The sequence below is a fragment of the Stegodyphus dumicola genome, chromosome 3 (assembly GCF_044657685.1).
Source record: "Stegodyphus dumicola isolate Sdum_Otavi_A_Nest chromosome 3, ASM4465768v1".
NCBI classification, from domain to species: Eukaryota; Metazoa; Arthropoda; class Arachnida; order Araneae; family Eresidae; genus Stegodyphus; species Stegodyphus dumicola.
In genome coordinates, this window is record NC_140770.1 from 198,234,940 (window position 1) to 198,255,391 (window position 20,452).

The 20,452-nt window shown below is 34.8% G+C and overlaps 1 protein-coding gene across 6 annotated transcripts in view; it reads left to right on the top strand.

Annotated features, from left to right (window-relative positions):
* The window catches only part of LOC118195621 (protein still life, isoform SIF type 1-like), a 749,226-nt gene that overhangs the window by 107,946 nt on the left and 620,828 nt on the right, over positions 1–20,452 (top strand). The window lies entirely within an intron of this gene.

Sequence of the window (20,452 nt, forward strand, 5' to 3'; positions counted from 1 at the left end):
AACCGCCTGGTCAATGAGTTTTTGCACATCTTTTTGTTTAAATTCTTGCTCTCTTTGTTGCACAAAGAATAATTTATCTAATGGCGTAATTAACTTCCGTCCTAAAAATAATTCTGCTGGGGTTTTTCCCGTAGTATCGTGATTTGCCGTTCTTAAAGCATAAGCTAACTCATTTATGTAGCCATCCCAGCGCTTGTGATGTGTGCTAACATAACTTCGAATTATTTTTACAATATTTTTATTAACTCTTTCTGCGATGTTTGCCTGTGGTCTATACGGAAACCATTTTGATATGGCGTATGCCAAGTCCAGTGCAAATATTTTTAAATATTTGGCTAACGAATTGTTTACCGTTATCGCTAATGACTTTTATCGGTGCACCGTATTTAAAAATGTATCTGTGTAAGAATGCATCTGCGACTGTTTTGGCTGACGCGCGTTTAAGTGGAACAATTTCTGTCCATTATGAAAAATGATCTACAATTACTAAAAGAAAACGATTTTTATCTAACTCACTCTGGGTGAAAGGACCAAGAAGATCTATGCCTAAAATTTCATTCGGAAATGTAGCGCGAATGCTATTTAAGTACCCGGCCGGGCTGTAATTAATATAATTTATTAACTGACATTGATTGTAGGACCTGACATACGCAGTTACTATTTTGTATAATTTCGGGAAATATACCGCCTCGCGTACCCTTTTTAAAGTCTTTCTGACCCCTAAATGACCCGCTGTTTTCGCGTCGTGTAATTCCTTCAAAATGCTTAATCGAAGCGAGGCTGGGATGACTGGTTTGTACTCGAGATTTTCGTTTGTTGTTTTCGTATAAAATAATAAATTATCTATTATTTCATAGTTTTCTGCTCTATTTCTTATCGCATCGATATCTGTGTGCTCAAAGCTTTCGGGGTCTTTCAAATATGCATAGATACTTCCAAATTCAGGATCAGCTTTCAATTCAGCAATAATTGTTTCTCTAGAATCTAAAAGTTTTGAAGTCAACACAGCGCATTTGAGTTCATTTTCTTCATCGTCAAGTTTTATACGATAAAGTGCGTCAGCTACATTGTTTTCCTTACCCGGTTTATATTTAAATTATTCTTGAAGTTTTAAAGCCCATCTTATTAACCTGGGCGTTAGGTTTTTCCCCGAGTAAAGTCTACCAACAGCCGCATGATCCGAAAAGACTGTTACTGGCGCTTTGCCGAAATAAACTCGAAATTTGTGTACAGCCATTAATACGGCTAATGTTTCTCTCTCTGTAGCTGTATAATTCCTTTGTGTAGGGTTCAACGTTTTACTAAAAAATGCCAAAGGATGGCCATTTTGCATGAGAACAGCACCCGTAGCATAGTCCGACGCATCTGCTGCAATTTCCAGGTTTTTGTCCCCCTCCGAGAATTTCAAAACAGGAGCATTGATAAGCGCTTCTTTTAACCTTTCAAATGCGGTATTTGCTTCTGCTGTCCACGTGAATTTACTTTTCTTTCTTTTAATTACTAACAAAGGTTCAACAATATTAGCAAAATCTTTTATGAATGACCGATAATAAGAACATAACCCAAGGAAAGAAGAAAGTTTCTTGGCGGTGTTGGGAGGTGGGAAATTCTTGATGGCTTTTATTTTTGAATCTTGAGTTTCTATACCCTTTTGCGAAATTTTATAACCCAGATATTTAAGTTCTTTAGTTGCGAACTTTTATTTTGAGGCGTTAATTGTAAGACCGGCCTCTTTTAATAATTTAAAAACTTCTTCTAGGTCTTTAATATGTTGTTCCAACGTACTACTCGTTATAATTATATCATCTAGATAGATTAAAGTTGATTTTCCTAGGACAGGCTTTAGAACAATGTCCATAGCTCTCTAGAATGTTGACGGGGCCCCACACAACCCAACGGGCATGCGTAAAAATGCATAAGTGCCCGATTTTGTTATAAACGCGGTTTTATGTATGTCTTCGGGTCTCATAGCTATTTGATAGTAGCCAGAGGTTAAGTCCAACGTAGTCATGTATCTTGTAGATTTAATCTTTCTAATAATTTCCTCTGTAACCGGCAAAGGGTAAACTGGGAATTTAGTAACACTATTAAGTTTTCTGTAATCAATAGCAAACCTCCAAGCCCTTTTATCCGAAGGAGGAAACTCGTTTTTTTTCCTACATAGTACGACTGGACTCGCGTACTCACTATTTATGGGCGTTATTATTTGGTTCTTTAACATTTCCTGAATATGTTCTTCTATGATTTGCTCTTTCTGTTTATCATAGCGGCAAGGTTTAGTCTTACAGGGTTTGTCGGCAGTTAATTGTATCTCATGCGTAACTATTTGACAACTACCAGGCCGTTCTGAAAACAAGTTTGAAAAAGTACTCACCACTTGCTGGATGGCTTGGCTTTCATGGTCATTCAAATGGCTAAGGTCGACTTGCGGTTGTTCCACTGGTTCCACCACCCTCCGATTAATCTCCAGCACAATAGAACTTTCCTGAAAATTCAGTTTGGCCTTCGCGGCTTTTAAAAACTCCATACCTAAAATAAGTGGACTTTGCAAGTTTTTTTACTACAAAAATTAATACTTTAAGGCTTTCGTTTTGAACCTGTATTTTTAAAGATAATTTTCTAATACAATGACAAGTTTGTCCTTGCGCTGCTATGATTTCTGTGTTTTTATTTTTAAATAATCGAAACCTATTAAAAGTCTTCTTAAAAAAATATCACTCATAAAATTACCTTCTGCTCCTGTATCGATGAGAGCTTCTACTGGTACATCGCCAACCAAGACTTGTATAATTGGTAATTGTGAGTTTTTTACGATGACCGTATTTAAGTATCTTCTTGAGGGTTTTTTCAAAACTTCCGGGGTCTGGACCCTCGCTTTCACAGGCCCCTATACTCGTTTAAAGCTTTCCTTTCTACTTCTGCCTTCTGGGTACGCGGACGGTTGTTTTCAAATTTCCTTTTTCGGCCTTGACCTTCGAGCTTCGATGAGTTAGCTTGATAGCTCTTTCCCCATAAGAGCGGTTTGCATTTCTGGTCAGCTCATTTGAAGATTGCCTTCGGATACGTTGAGAATACGATGCCCCTCTAGCTTTTTCCGCTATTCTGCGATTTTGGAACTTGACCGCCAATTCGAAGAGCTCCTGCAATGTGCTTGGGTTTCTAATTTCAAAGAAGTCTTGAACAGCGGGTAACAATCTTGGTAAGATTATTTCAATAATCTCCGCATCGGGTTTCTTCCCATACAGCATATCCGTCAGCTTAATTTTTCGTAGAATAAAGTCCGTCAATTCTTCTATATCCCGTTCATAGAAACTATATAGTTCGGCCTCTAGCCGTGCTCGATCTTTCACTATGGGGAAGGCCTTTACTAACGATTTTTTGAAATTTTCAAATGTATATGTCTGGCCTCCGAATTCCCCTAATAAAAATTTGCCTATATTCTTCCACCATAGTGAGGCCTGTCCTCTTAGTGCAGATGTGGCCATGGCAACTTTTGTCTTTCAGGTACAGGGTAGAGCTGGAAGTGATTTTCGAGGCCTTTTAGTAATATCGCCACCGAATGTTTTCCGTCGAAATTGACGTTTGGCTTGATTGACGCTCTCGTCTGGACCAGGTATCCAAATCCTTCCAATTGGCTTGCCATTTCTTGTTGTTGTCCAGCAGCTTCCATCCAATTTTCGCTCATTTCAGTTCGACAAGTGTTCGGGCGCCAATGTAATGTTGCGCGCTTCCAACCTGCACGCAACAATAGTGGCGACTGCTATGAACTGGAAAGTATACAATGTCTTGAGAAGGGTTTAAATCCCTTTTTATTCAACTTTAGAAATTACAGTTGCGTGCTCTTGACGCTCACAAACTACGCCGACCCGGCGGTAAAATAAAAAAAAGAAACTAAAAATGAATAATAACAAGTGACTACCTATGAGGCTTTCTAAAACGTAACTAACCTAACCGCGTTCTAAGATACCGCTGACAATTCAGAAAACTTCTGAATATTACGTTGAAAGATTTAACTATCTTCCGAGGCAAGCACACAGGCCGAAACGCGTGGTTCTTCAATTTCTAACTAGCCACCTCCACGCTCGTGAAGCAAGAAAGCACACTTTCGAACTCGTTTCCCTTCTATTTAACTCAGAATACTTCCGCTGACTATTTTGAATACTTTGCGCGTTCTACTAAAATTTACATACTCTGGCATTGGCAATTCCAGGGGAAAGTAAGGCTTGACAGGAAAGAGAGTTTAAACTTAAAATAAATATTAGTTAAAATAAATATAAACCCTACAACGTTAATAAAGCTCTACTATGGTTAATGTAAGCTTTCACCTTTTTTGACATTTCTTTTGCATAAACAGACGTATTAAGGGCAAAATATGGGAAAAACAATATCCAAGGGATTTGTGCGTATGAATTTCAGGTAGTCTAATAATAAATATTTCAGTTAAGGAGAACTAACATGTTTTTTAAGTTACAATGGAATGAGAATTTTGAATGCGATATGTTTTGAATAAAAAAATGCATAATATTTCATAACAAACGAATAAAAATGTAGATTATCTGAAATAAATATCTTCTATTTCAAAATTTTGTCATAAAGCATTTCCTAGTGATGAAATTTATAATTGTCTATAAACAACGTTGAAATTCTTTCAAAATTAAAATCTGAAAAGTATAGTAATATGTATGCCCTGATTAACTAGTTTACAAAAACTATCAACTTTCTAACTGAAGACGCGCTTAAGTGATACTTGTAATCTCGCGACAATGATTTAGAACGTGAGTTTTATTGTTATTATGATTAATGTGATTACTGAAATTTTAAAAATAAGACTCATTAATGTGAAGTCTGTGGTTGGAAAGTTCCTTAAAGTTCAGCAAGAAGCAGTTTTATGTTTCATTAACCAATATGCACGGCTTTAAAAATACAAATGCCTATCTCTTTGTTTAGATTATCGTAGAAAATGCTGATTAGAATCGTTTGGAAAATTAAATAATTAATTTTTCTCAGCGGAGATAACTTCAGCGGCATTTGAATATTGTTTTTTTTATTAGATATAATAAACTAAACCTATTATCCATCATCAATATTCTGAAAAAGTGAGGAAGCATTTCATTATTAAAATTGGCAGCGTTTTCAGATACAAGAATAAAAGTTTCAAGAATTCATTTTGATTCTGAGATATACTTATTAAAAATAGACTCACTCAGAACTCTGATCACTAAATGATTCCAAGATCTAAAATTTTTGTCTTATTACTAAGAGACAGCTTAAACGCTTAAATTAAAGGAATTGAATTTACAAGTATGGACTCTTTTGTCTAGTTGTTGCTGTCATTAATAATATAAAATCCAATGTAATGCAAACGGTTTAATTAATTGCACATTGAAAGATCTCTCTATATATATGGAAAATTTTTGACCAGAACTGTGAATATTGGTGGTAGTTGAGAATACATGGACATATTAAGGCACATTTGAATTTTCATGTGCTCTAAGTTATGTGACTAAAAATGTCGTAAACGTATCAAAAATATACTAACGATGTTTTTAACCGTGTAAATAAGTTTTACGACCATATATATTTAACTGCAATCACTATAATATCTGGTGTATATAACTTCGGAATTTAATCTTAGTAGCTAAAAAATAACGCATGCCTTCAATGTAAAATGCTTAAATATTCTGATGAAAATCGATATGTAAATAAATTAAGTTAAATTTGTTAAATATAGCTAATGTAACCATCTGGTACTATAGTGGTAATGATTAGCAATGTAGCTTATTGAATGTATTTAAATTAAATACAGCGCACTGTTTGTCAAATTTGCTTCTAAAATGTGATCACTAAATGTTTTTAAATAATTACGCTTCATTTCATGCAAAATTCACTGAATAAAAAATGTTAAAAGTTTTAAAAATGAAACTCTCAAATTGAAAGAAGTTCGAGTGAAATATCCGACACTTAGAAGTGCAAAGTATTCGATTAGTGAGATTTACAGTCAACTTGCCTCGAGTGCTATGTAATTTTGACCTGATTCAGCCCTTTCCTTACTCTGCTGATCCTATGGTTTCATAGCAGTAGCAATTGAAACAGGAGAAAGGGCCCCACTGAATCAAAGTGAACTAAGTCCCTAATTTGAAAATGATCTGGAAGAGAGTTTGGTAAGTTCCTGCTTGTAGCCAGATCAATGAAGGCAGCCCAAAGTTTTGTGTAGGAGCGTTTTTCAATATTTTCAGTACACGTTACTTTTTTGTCACATTCTGGTAAGTTCTTACACTGTATGCACTACAAAACAGTTAAGCTTGCAAGCTGCTTAATCACCAAACATTTGAACTCGTGAATATTCCTAGAGGCAAAATCTTAGTTAATTCTAGATTGATATTCAATATTCAATAAAACTGATATAGACATAATTTATACTGTTTAAATTAGATACCTTTTAAAAATGTTAAATAAGGATGCTCCTTAAGAATTTCCCCTTTTTAAATTCCTACTATTAGTTCACACTCTCCCTATATCTTGTTTAAATTTTCAATCGTGAATAAAATACTTTTTATTCATCTGCTCAAGTTCAAATACATTTTTTTAAAACTTTTAGTCGATGACACTTGATGTTAATATAGTTTTTTTCACATATTAAAGTTAATTAAAATTTAAAATTTTAAGTATTTAAAATTTCACATATTAAAATTTCGCATATGTCACATACTTAGACTTACAATTAATGAACGTTTATTAGGAATTCTCACGTGTAGTAACATTTAATTTTATAACAACTTGATAATAGTACATAACTCTGATAAATGGGATTGTAATATTTAACAAAAATAAGTGCAACTGTAAGACATTCTAAAGTTTTTTAAAGTGTATGGAATTAGAGAATTGTAGTTTCATAGAGCTGGATGAAGCACATGTAATGCCCCATTGTAGCGAATCTTATATATAAGCGTCTTAAGTGTTTGTCGCCGATAGTTTATTGGTTGCTTACGTAACTGTAAATTGTTTTATTCCCCGTGCAGTGCAGCACATGACGAATATTATGAAAAAGCTAAGCAGGAAAAATTAATACAAGAGCACGTGCATTTAACATTTAATAAATAAATTTAACATATATATATATACATATAATAGAATTCGGAAATATGCAACCGGCAAAAACCGGCAACGGTGAAAAAACAAATATCTTTATTATATGCGGCTTAAGTGTCTGTTTGTCGCCGATAGTTTATTGGTTGCTTGCGTAACTGTACTATCCAATGGGGTGAAGTTGCCGTGGCATAGGGTTGCCGTTTCAATTGAGACGTAGACAATTTCCTGTGAAACTTGCCTTTGCTATGACCATCCATAATTCTTTGGGCCAAATGCTTAAGCGTGTTGTCATTTTTTTACCTGAGCCTGCATTTAGACACGGTCAACTTTATGTTGCCTGTTCAAGAGTTCGTGAAAGGACGGACGTAAAATTTAATGGGTGGTCTTCTGCAAAGCGAGCTTAAAAATGATGGAAAGATCTACACAAAAAATGTTGTGTACAATGTGATACTTCTTTGGCAATATGAAGCAACTCCAATGATGGAACACATAAAAAACTTTATTTAACATTCAAAATGGCGACATACAAAACAAGAAGAAAAAAGAATTCTAACATTTTAAAAATAAATTATATTCTTCGTACGAGTCGCACGTGGCACTCGAGTCTGGTTTCAAACCTTCACCTTAATGTTCATCTGTTTAAATTATTTAAACTACAAGATTTTAATAATATTTAAAGCTGTTACAACCTCTCCCCCAACGGAGAGACTTTTGACGAAGGGAAAAGTTCTGTAAAATTCGAAAGTTATAAGCTCGGCTTGCTCAATTGCTTAAAGAGAAAAGGTAATTTCTCTTATAAATTTCCAATTTTCAGGCCAAAAATTTTAAGTTTTAAACAAATACTTTTACACCACATTTAAGTAGAAAGAAAAGGAGAACGTTCAAATACATCAGTTGAGCATACATTAAATAATAAAATAAATTCTAAACGTGGTTACATACACTAAGAGTTATTATATTACTTAATTCTACTCAGAACATCTACGTTCTTGTGCAAAGATCCTTTGCGATGAATGAACTTAAAATTATAAAGTTGTAATGAGAGTGCCCAGCGCATCAATCTAGAGTTACATTTGGCGTTGGATTGTAGCCAGACCAAAGGGTTATGATTAGTTTGAATCAAGAATTCTTGCTGACCATCCAGATAAAAATGTAGTTTCTTGATAGCGTAGATGATAGCAGCGCACTCCTTTTCAGTAGTACAATAATTCTTTTCAAATTTATTAAAATTTTTGCTTATATACAAGATAGGATGTTCATGTTGTTCATCATCTAATTGGCATCGTACTATACCCATGCCATTGTCTGAGGCATCGGTTTGTATAATAAACCTTTTATCAAAGTCGGGAGCATACAGAATTGGTTTCTTGCATAGCAACACTTTTAAATTTTTAAAAGCTTTGTCACATATTTCAGACTATTGTATATTTCCTTTTTTTTTGTTACCCCCTTCAGAGCGTCCATGAGGGGTAAAGCAATTTCCGAAAATCTCGGTATGTACTGGCGATAATAATTAGTCCTAAGAAAGCACGTACTTCTGTTTTGGTTTTAGGTGTAGGATACTCCTTTACTTCATCCGGGGTTCGTTGTCCGTGTCCCACAACATGGCCTAGGTATCTCACTTGATCTTGTGTAAATTTACATTTTGATGGTTTTAGTCGTAAGTTTGCTTTCTGTATTCTCTCTAGAACAGAAGTTAGGTTTTTAAGGTGCTCTTCCCAGTTTTCTGAGTAAATGGCAATGTCATCCAGGTATGGTACAGCGATCCTTCGCATCCAGCCAGGACTTTAATCATAACTTTGCTAAACAAATATGGGGCATTTTTTAATCCAAAGGGTAAACATAGAGGCCTGAAACTTCCAAATCTAGTTACAAATGTTGCATATCTTTGGGCTCTTTCTGTTAACGGAATTTTCCAGTAGCCTCTAGATAAATCTAATAGGGTAATATATTTTGCTTTTGATATAGTTTCGATACGTTCTTCAATATTAGTTCAATATTAGGCTAAGGATAGTATTCAGTTTTAGTAACTGCATTGAGTTTACGATAATCAATACAAGGCCGAGGATCCTTTAATGAAGATTCTATCAAAATCATGGGAGATGTATAGTCCTATTCTCCCGTCTCTATAATTTTAAGATCGAGCATTTTCTGGATTTCCTTTTTGAGAATTTCAGTCTGTCGGGGTGACAGTTTGTATGGCTTTATTTGTATTGGTTCGTTATTTAACAACTCAATATCGTGACAAACTAAGTTTGTTAGTCCAGGATTATTTGAAAAACAACCAGAATATTTCCATAAAACCTTTCGTTAATCTTCTATTTGCTCGGGTTTCAACCTTTTCTCGAGTTCATTCTCCTCTATGATGTCTGAGAAATTTAATATACTTGGATTGGAAGGTAAATGAGGAATGTCCATTTCTAAGTCTCCTTCCACTTCAGTTATCATATTAATCATTTCTGGTCTTTTGTAATATGGTTTAAGCATGTTAATGTGATATACTTGATTTGTCTTATTTTGTTCCTCGAAATTTACAATATAATTGGTTTCTGAAATTTTCTGCTCTATTTTTCCAGGTCTTTTCCATTGTAATTCTAATTTACTTTGACGTTTCGTTGATAAAACAAGAACTAAATCTCCTGTAGCAAATTCTCTTTTCACCGCGTTTCGATCGTACCATGTTTTCCTCCGTCGTTGAGCTTCTTTTATGTTTTCCACGGCAAGTTCTTGGCATTTATTCATTCGATTAATAAGTTCGAAAACGTAACTGACAACATTATTACTTTCTTCAATCGGTTCTAGCCACTGCTCATAAAGTAAAGTGACTGGCGTTCGTAGGTTTTTGCCATGAACTAATTCTGCTGGTGTAAAACCAGTGCTTTCGTGTGTGACTGTTCTGAGAGCAAAAAGAACTGATGGTAGATAATTCTCCCAATCCGAAGTCGGTCCTGTACATACGACTCTTGACACCCTTTTTAGCGTTCTATGGAATCGCTCAACGGGATTACTCTGCGGATGATACACAGAGCTTCTTACATGTTTAATGCTGAAACGCTCCAAAAATTCCTTTGTCAAAGCACTGACGAAAGAGGTCCCCTGATCTGTTTGGATCTCTTTTGGGAAACCCATACGACTGAAAATATGTAAGAAAGCATTAATCACAGATGGCGAAGAAACGTCTGTCACCGCAACAGCATCTGGATATTTGGACGACATACATAGAGCTGTAATAATATATTTTTTTCCAGTCTTTGCAATAGGCAGCGGACCAACGGCATCGACATTTATTTTAGTGAATGTTTCGGAAATTACTGGTACTAATGTCATTGGAGCCTTCTTTTTGTCATTTAATTTTCCAGCACGCTGACAAGCATCACAGGTTCTTACAAAATCTTCAGTTTCTTTGTAACACCTCGTCCAGTAAAAATATCTAGCAAGTCTGTCTTTGGTCTTTTTGACACCCAAATGACCAGAAGTTCCTTCGTGGCACATCTTTATAATTGACGGCTTGAGGTTTTCAGGTATAATGACAAGCTGTCTTTCAAAGCCCATTTTATCCGTCGTTTTCTTAACTAAAAGCTCTTTTCTTGTCAGACTATAGTTCTCATTTTTGCATGTACCTTCTTTAACTTCTTGGATGATTTTAGACAGTTCCTTATCAGCAAGCTGAAGTTGTGCAACTTCTTCTGAGTCACTATCTACCAGCTTCATGAGAGCTTCATCTTCCGTATTTAGTTCTGGTAAATTATCTTCTTCTTCAAAAACATTTCTGGATGCTTTATTTTCTTTCTCCATCGGTTCCAAGATCTCTTCAGCTATTTCTCTTTTCCTTTGAGCTCTAGTAGGGACAGCATTAACCTGGTGAGGACAACTATCAGATTCCTTTCCTAGTTTATTAAACAGTGCAAAAGTTCGATTGCCTAATAAATACCGTCCTTTGTCGAGTTCTTTTCTAATAATAACAGCCTTAGTTATTACTCGCCCAAGATCGCAATATAGTTCGATCTCAGCCAATGGTAAACAGGTTGGATTCAAATCTAATGGCTGTTGCACCCACACATTTTCACCTGTCAGCATTTCCGGCGTTATGTATTTGCTACAAACTATATCAATACTAGCACCTGAATCCCTTAATATAGGAATTTTATGACCATTTACGTAACCCATACTAGTATAAGGTAATAGAAATTTATCCTCTGGTTTTGCACTAATTCTGTTAAGATTAGCAGGAGATTCAGTACTATTCTTAAGTTTTGGACATTGGGGTCTTAAATGTTGATAGGACCCACACTGATAGCATTGTGGCGTCTTTCGTTTTTTATATTTATCTTCTGGACGTGAACTTCTAGATCTATGAAACCAGCTTTGCGAATTAAATCCTGATGACAATTTTTTTTCAGTTTTATTCTTATTATATGAACTCAATTTACTTTGAGTTAGTTCATTATATCTTTCTTTCTACAGATCTACTACAGGCCTTTTTCGAAAGTTTCCGCAAACGTTTTCATAGGCATCAAGTTTTTCAGCTGATTTTTTTAGATGAAATCATCTCTACCCACTCATCAAGAAAATGATCTCGAATTTCAGGAGGAACTCGACGTTTAAGTTGGTCAATCACCATCAAATCTAGCAACTGAACAAAAGTCTTAACTCCTAGACCAGTCACCCATTCTTTGCAATAGTTTTCTATTTCATAATTGAAATCCACCCATGTGGATTCGGTACTCTTTTGATGTTTCATAAATTTCTGCCTAAACTTTTCCGGGCTTAGTTTAAACAGTCTTAACAATAAATTCTTTATGATATGGTAATCTAAATGATATGGTAATCTTTTTATTTTATAGTAAGAATTTATTTATTATTTTTTATCCCATATTGTATTATGTTGTACCAACTGAAGATCCATAAAGGCGTACTGTTTATCTTTGTTATATTTGGTGACCCAGGAGCATTTGACTTGTTTATTTAACATGACTACAGAAAAAGTAACAGAAGCAACTACGTTAATGGATGCCGAAGCGAATAAAGTAAGCATTAAAATTCCACCTTTTGACGTGAAAAACCCAACATTTGGTTTTTCCAAGTGGAATCTCAATTTGAAATAAATAAAATCACGACTGAAGAGACTAAATTCAACTATTTGATATCCTAGCTTGAACCGAAGTATGTTGAAAATATATGGGACATTATTAAAGACGCTAAGCTTAATAAATATTCTATGGCGAAAGAAAGACTTTTAAATGATTTCAAAGACAGTGAAAATTAGAGAATTCAGCGTTTTATAACTGGACTAGATCTCGGAGATTATAAACCAAGTCAACTTTTGCTGCAAATGAAAAGTCTAGCCGCAGACGATTTTCCTGAAAAAGTTCTAAAATCTTTATGGTTGGATAAGATGCCTGATTTTATAAAGAATATTCTTCTCGTCAGTGACGAAATTTTAGAGAAATTGTCCATGATGGCTGACAAAATTCATGATATCAAGTCTGGAAAAGAAATTTATGCTGTTTCGCCAAACGTTAATGATGTTCTATTTGCAAGAATAGCTGCCTTAGAACAAAAAATTGACTCAATGCAAATAAGTAATCGTTCTAGACCAAGATTTAGATATCATAACCGGAATACATCTCGGAGTCGTAGCCGTTCGAAAAGGAGATTTAATTCGAAAGGTAAATAGTGTTTTTTTCATTTTAAGTTTGGTGATCGTTTTCGACCTGAGAAATGTTATTCGCCATGTGCTTGGCCAGAGAAGTCGGGAAACCCCATACGGCAACAGGATTAGCGGCTACTACTGTTGCTGGTATCAACGACAGCCGCAAGTTTTGTTTATTTGTAAAAGACAAAAACACAGGACTGCGGTTCTTAGTAGATTCAGGTGCTGATGTTAGTCTCATTCCTGCGACTAAATGTACTACAAAAGTAGATGATTTTAAATTATACGCAGCTAATGGAACGGAAATTCCTACTTATGGAATTAAAATGTTAACTTTAAATTTAGGACTTAGAAGAGAATTTCAATTTCCGTTTATATTAGCTAAAGTTGATAAAGCTATTATAGGAGCTGATTTTCTAAATAAATTAAAACTTTTAGTTGACATTCCCAATAAGAAATTAATTGATGGAATAACTAACCTATCAGTTCGAAGTAATGTAACAACAGTGTTTTCTGATCATGCTATTAGTACTCTAGATAAAAATTCTAAATACGCTAATTTGTTACAACAATATTCAGATTTAACAAAACCGAATTTATGAGTATCAACATTTACGCATGATGTTGAGCATTTTATTACAGCTAGAGGACAACCTGTTTATACCAGAGCTAGACAACTGGATCCCAAACGATTACAAATAGCAAAACAGGAATTCCAATATATGTTAGAAAATGATATTATTCGTCCTCCTAAATCACAATGGGCCAGTCCTCTTCATATGGCTAAAAAAAAAAAAAAAAAAAAAAAAAAAAAAAAATGGTGCTTTTCGACCTTGCGGGGTTATCGACGTTTGAATGCACAAACAATACCAGATCGTTATCCTATACCCCGATTAGAAGATTTCAACCACATCTTAAAAAGTACTCGAATATTTTCTAAAATTGATTTGCATAAAGCATATATTCAAATTCCTATTCATGAAAATGATACGCCAAAAACTACCATTATAACTCCCTTCGGACTATATGAATGTGTTTTGGGTTACGTAACGCCTCTTCTACCTTTCAGAGATTTATTAATGAAATATTTAGAGGACTAAATTTTGTTTTTCCATATTTGGATGATGTTTTAATTGCGTCAAATAATGAACAGGAACACAAAAAGCATTTAAAATTGATTTTTGATAGATTACAAAAATATAGAATTAATATTTCTAAATCTGTTTTGGAGTCAATGAATTGGAATTTTTAGGCTTTCTAATTACACCTGAGGTATCAAAACCTCTTCCTGACAAAGTAAAAGCTATTCTGAATGTTAAATTGCCTGACACTGTTCATCAACTCGAAATGATTAATTTCTACCGTCGTTTCTTGAAAAACGCCGCTAGTACTCAAGCTGTTTTACACGACTACCTAAAAGGCGCAAAGAAAAGAGATAATCGGAAAATAACTCGGACGGAGGAGGCAATTGAGAAATTTGAAGAATGTAAACAAGCTATAGCAAATGTTGCTCTTCTTTTTCACCCCGATCCAGACTTACCTTTTACGTTGTGCACAGATGCTTCGGATTCGGCAGTCGGTTCAGTTTTACAACAATTTGAAAATGGTAGTTGGAAACCAATCGATTTTTTTCCAAGAAACTAAACGCTACACAGCAAAATTACAGTACATATGATCGTGAACTTCTCGCAATTTATCTTTCCATTAAATATTTCAAATATTTATTAGAAGGACGAAAATTCATAGTGTATACTGACCACAAACCCTTAATATATGCATTTTCACAAAAACCAGATAAAGCATCTCCAAGACAAATTAGGCAACTCCAATACATTTCAGAATTTACAACAGACATTAGGTACATTACAGGAGAGAATAACGTAGTAGAAGATACATTATCCAGAATAGAAGAAATCGCCTTAATAAATTATGACGAAATTGCCGAAGAACAAGAGCGAGATGACGAATTTAGAGCATTGCGGAAATACACAAATTTGACTTTTAAACAGCCTTCCATCTGGAAAAAGATTATGGTGTGATACTTCAACACAATATGTTAGACCTTATATACCCAAGAGTTATCGTATGAAAATATTTCATCAATTTCACGGATTATCCCATCCTGGAATGAAATCAACAGTAAAATTAATCTCTTCAAAATTTATTTGGTTAAATATCAAAAACGATGTTCAGCATTGGGCGAAATCTTGTATTCCATGTCAAAAATCTAAAATATTCCGTTATACGAAATCAATAATCGGCGAATATCAAAAGCCATCAGAAAGATTTCGAGAAATACACATTGATCTTGTCGGTCCTATTACCACCATCAAATGGTAACACCTACTGTCTAACATGTATAGATAGATACACAAATTGGATGGAAGCTATTCCGCTCGAAAACATCTCAGCAGAAACTGTAGCGAAAGCTTTCTATAGCAATTGGATAGCAAGATTTGGAATACCTTTGCATCTAATAACTGATCGAGGAACTCAATTTTCATCTGAAGTATTTCAAACCCTGTCAAGAATCTGCGGCATTAAGCTTTAACACACTACAGCCTATCAGCCGCAGTGCAACAGCAAGGTAGAACGCCTCCATAGATCAATAAAGACTGCTTTAAAAGCCCATAATAATAAAATTTGGAGTGAAACATTACCTACGGTTCTTTTAGGCCTACGAACAGCAACCTGCAACTGTACTAACCATACTATAGCAGAAATTGTATATGGAGAGAATATTATACTTCCTGGAGAATTCTTTGAAGAAAAAATAAGTCATACACCACCTGGAACTTTTATACATAAAGTTACAGAAGCATATGGAATTGATGCGTCCGAAGGAAATACAACAGAAAGCTATCCCTAAATTATTTGTACACAAAGATTTAGAATCAACATCGCATGTTTTTCTTCGCATTGATAGAGTTCGGAAACAACTCGAACCCCCATATGAAGGTCCGTATTTGGTTATCAATTGTACACCCAAATATTTTACTCTCAGGATAAAGAGTAAAGAAGTAAATGTATCGATAGACAGGTTGAAGCCAGCATATATTCTACCACAACAAACCCTTGAACAAGAGAAACCTACAACTCTAAATTGTGTAAACAATGCACCTACGCCGATTGAAATTCAAACCAAATTAACTGTGGCTCAACCTAAAATCAAATCAGCTTTAAGACGATCTCGAACTGGTAGAATTCTTAAGACACCATTGGGATTCAAAAACTGATATTTTATTTTATACATGAATTTTGTTATTATTTTGATGATGCACTATTACTTCTTCCAATCTTTCTAACGTAACGTTCGTTACTGGGAGTGAATGTAACGGCATAAATGTGTATTTAATTATGGCAAAGCACACGAGGGCTATCTGCCTAAAGAGAGGGATGCCTTTCGTGGAGGACTTTCTAAGGGAAACTGGCTCGTATACACGTTACACATGGGGAAAACCACGAAAACGCCCATGCAGCCAGCCCGTTCGCGGGATTCGAACCTCAGACCGAACTACCAGTGTTCAGCGTCTTTACCGCTCGGCCGCTGGTGGGCCCTGTAACGGCATAAAATATAAATAATTAGTTTGAAAGTAACTCACAATATTTTAATACTCATAATGCTTTAATAATTATAAATGTTTACTTTGTATATTATTGTTTTTGGCAACAGTTTTTATCTTTAGAATTCGATTTGTTTATTAAAATATAGAAAATGAGATTTTTGACTACTGAGCTGGTGAATAAAAAATTATATTTGATGGTAATCTTTTTATTTTATAGTAAGAATTTATTTGCATTGTGTTATGTTGTACCAACTGAAGATCCATAAAGGCCCACTGTTTATATTTGTTATATTTCTATGTTTAAATTAACGAACACTGTGTTCTTTATACTTCCTCAAAATAGCTCAATTCAATTACTTTAATTAATGCCGTCAAGAATCACGGAATTAAATGCACTCTGTTAAATACGTATACCTCAAAAATGAAACATTTAAATTACATTAAGTTCATTCTCTCTACCACATTAATTGTGGCTGAAATAAGAATAACAACATAGAGCAATATATATATCTACCGTCTGGACAACTAAAATGGATATTAAAAATAATATCCAATACGGTAATAAAAAGAGACAATTCAATATTAACAGGAAGTAATAATCTGGTACGGCTAATATTGTGTTCAGTGATGAACTAATAAAATAAAGCAATTCAATATTAACAGGAAGTAATAATCTGGTATCGCTAATATTATGTTCAGTGATGAACTAATAAAAAAATACGCACGATTATTCAATCTCGGTCGGTGCCTCCAAAATAATTATGACTGTGATACTTCTTTGGCAATATGAAGCAACTCCAATGATGGAACACATAAAAAACTTTATTTAGCACTCAAAATGGCGACATACAAAACAAGAAGAAAAAAGAATTCTTCATTCAGAACATTTTAAAAATAAATTACATTCTTCGTGCGAGAGTCGCACGTGGCACTCGAGTCTGGTTTCAAATATTGCCATTCACAAATACCTTAATGTTCATCTATTTAAATTATTTAAACTACAAGATTTTAATGATATTTAAAGCTGTTACAACAAAGAGATCTTTGACATGTGAATTAACATTTTATTATTTGAATCACTTTTTTATTTATTGAGCTAGCGGTGGCTCTTAAGAAATGTACCGCCAGTGGTTTCCTTCACTGCACTCTAAGCATTTAAAGTAAGTAGAAAAAGGAAACCCCGTGGGGCAGGAAGCAAAGGGGCGTCCTCGCCGCCTGCCCTGGGTAACTCAGTTTGAATTAGCATACACCTTTGCACAAATCATTTTAATTACAATATATAATATCTAGAACAGCGGTCATTTCTTATAACCGTTGGGCTTTCTAGTATTCTCTAGGTAGGAATGGACTTTAAATTTTTTTTATATTACTTGTTTGTTATCGAAATAAAACATCAATTTAACATGTCCATTTATTCTTATGAAATAATCATTTTATTAATTAATAATTAAATATATGTACTTACAATTTTTAAACCATTGTTCTGTTTTTTTCTTTCGTTTTAACACAAACAGACCCAACCAGTGGTCGAATGGATAAATTTACTAAATACTAGAGTTGCTCCTGATGTCAGATCTCAGCAAACGAGATGATTGGCTGGATATCTTTGTAGTTCTACCTATGTGTACGTTAAATACGAGCCTGTTTCCCTTAGAAATTGCTACTCAAAGGAATCCCTTCTTTTAAGGCAGATAATCTTCACGCGGATTACCGTAATATAGTATACAGCAATAAAATGCTAAGAATAAGGTCATCTTTTATTTCATTTGTATTGAACTTAATCTAAGATCCCCTAATTCCTGCTATTGTAGACTTATTAAATTCATATTTTGGCATATTATTTATTGGAGAAGAGCGAAAAATAACAAATGTTGCTACGGAGGTCGACTTCAGATACAGTGTTGTTTCAAGGTTTTGGAAATCATTTCAAACCAATGGAAGGTGTAGCAAACGTCACAGTAGAGATTGTGCTCGCAGTACGACGCCTGCAGAAGAAAGGTACATAGTGCTATTGACAAAAACGAACCGGAATAGCACAGCTACTGAGAAAAGCAGTTACTTGTTGCTACCTGCAAACGAATCTCCCGAAAAATTCTAGCCAGAGATTTACATCAAGGAGAACTATATGCTCGCCGTCCTGTTGTTTGAATTCCATTGCCTAGGCGTCACTTTTCCGTTTGTTTGCAATGGTGTCTTCAATATCGCAATTGGAGGAAAGACGACTGGGTTTGTGTACTATTCTCATATGAAAGTGGATTCAGTATGTCATCGGGTTGTAGACGTCAGCTGATCTGGCGTCAGAGTAGTACTACATTAAGTCCAGCAAACATACAGGAAAGAGATCGATATCCTATATGTAGTGCCATGTAATGGGCAGGGATCATAATAAACGGCCATATGTAGCTCTATGTGCTTCCAACTGGGACACATAATGACTGGCCAATGACACATAATGACGTTATGCTGCCTCATAGTCGCATGTTTCGTGGTGCTATCGGTGACAAATTTGTTAGCATGGACGACAATGCAGCATATCATTGAACAGTCGCTGTATGGCAGTGTATATAGAGAGAGGATATTCATCACCTTGTAAGACCAGCACGTTCTCCAGATCTGAATGTCACTGAAAATGCTTGGGTTGTTTTGGGGTGGGAGACCTGTTGGTCGAAATTCCATCCAATGAACAAGGAGACCCTCATCCGAACGTTAACAGAGGATTGGATAAATTACCGCAACAGCTGCTGGATTAATGTTGTGCAAAGCATGGCACACCGCGTGGAATCTTGCATCATCCTGCATGGTGGCCATATCCCGTATTGACATCTTATAGCAGAATTCTTGCTTTCTGAATTGACGGTAACTGCATTTTTTTCATTTTTACGTATCCAGCACTAAATGATCGTTTTGTTCCTTGAACACTTTTCAAAGCCTTTTAGATTTCAGAGCTCAACAAACTATCTTTATTGTTATGTCTTGGTTATTCTGTCAAAACTTGGCATCCAACAACACGTACTTTTTTACGTGATTATATAGCCATATGTGATCCGTCCTTAGAAACTGTGCACCCGTGTATTAGCAAGATAATGCAAACAAACTGTGACACATAAATAACGCAATGAATGTTCTACTAACTTCCAGCTGTTTTACTAACCCACCACATTCGCTAGATTAAAAATTTATTCAGCTCAAATGAGAAACAAAGCAGGACTCACTTAGAACGTTCAAGCGACAACCAACAAACAGAACTACATTATAGACACCAATAGAACATATTTTGTTTGACACACGTCAACAGTTAGCCGATGAGTTACCAAGTTGAACAGCTGTAGATTTTCGTAACATACGAGCGAAGATTATTTCATCAATGAGATGGGTTGAACATTTTATCATTTCAGACTACTCAGAAGATGAAAGGATATACAAAAAATTTAGTTTTCAGATATTCTCAGTATATCTGTATTTGTAGAAAAACGAAAACATGTATAGCTGTAGAGATATGTTATTTATACATTTCTTTTACGAAATGATATTTCGAGAAACTAAAATTGTGCAAACTGTTGAAAACTGAAGACTATTTCCTGCTTCTGTTCGCTATCGTATTCATATGAATAATAACTTAGATTTTGCTTATGTTCTTAATTCAGTATAAAGTATTACAGCTTTTCCCTTCCTTTATTTTAAATACACCGTTTTTCTAAACATCTGAAAGTTTTAAAAATCTAAATCTAAAAGTTCGAAGTATTAATGATATGATTCTCATAGTGTAGTTTATCTTTTGCGAAGTCCTTTTCATTGTTACAGAATGCTTTCACATATATTTTTTTTTAAATTTCACTTTTTAATTATTCAACTGCAAAGTGAAAGGAAAATTTCAAGTAGTTTTACTTATTTAAAATAGCTAATAACGAAGCAAATAAAATAATTCTTTTTAATAGCCGGGCGCTTTATTTAATAGCCATTGCGCCACTACAGGGGCCGGAAGTGTTGACCATTTCATTATTGAAGCACCTAATAAGTGGCCACCGTTGCATCCTAAGAAGAGACGGACAGTTACAGCCATATCTTCTCCGGGATTCGAACCCGGGTCCATCGCTGTGGCATCTAGCAAATAAAGTTGTTGAATATCATAAACAAACGAATTAGA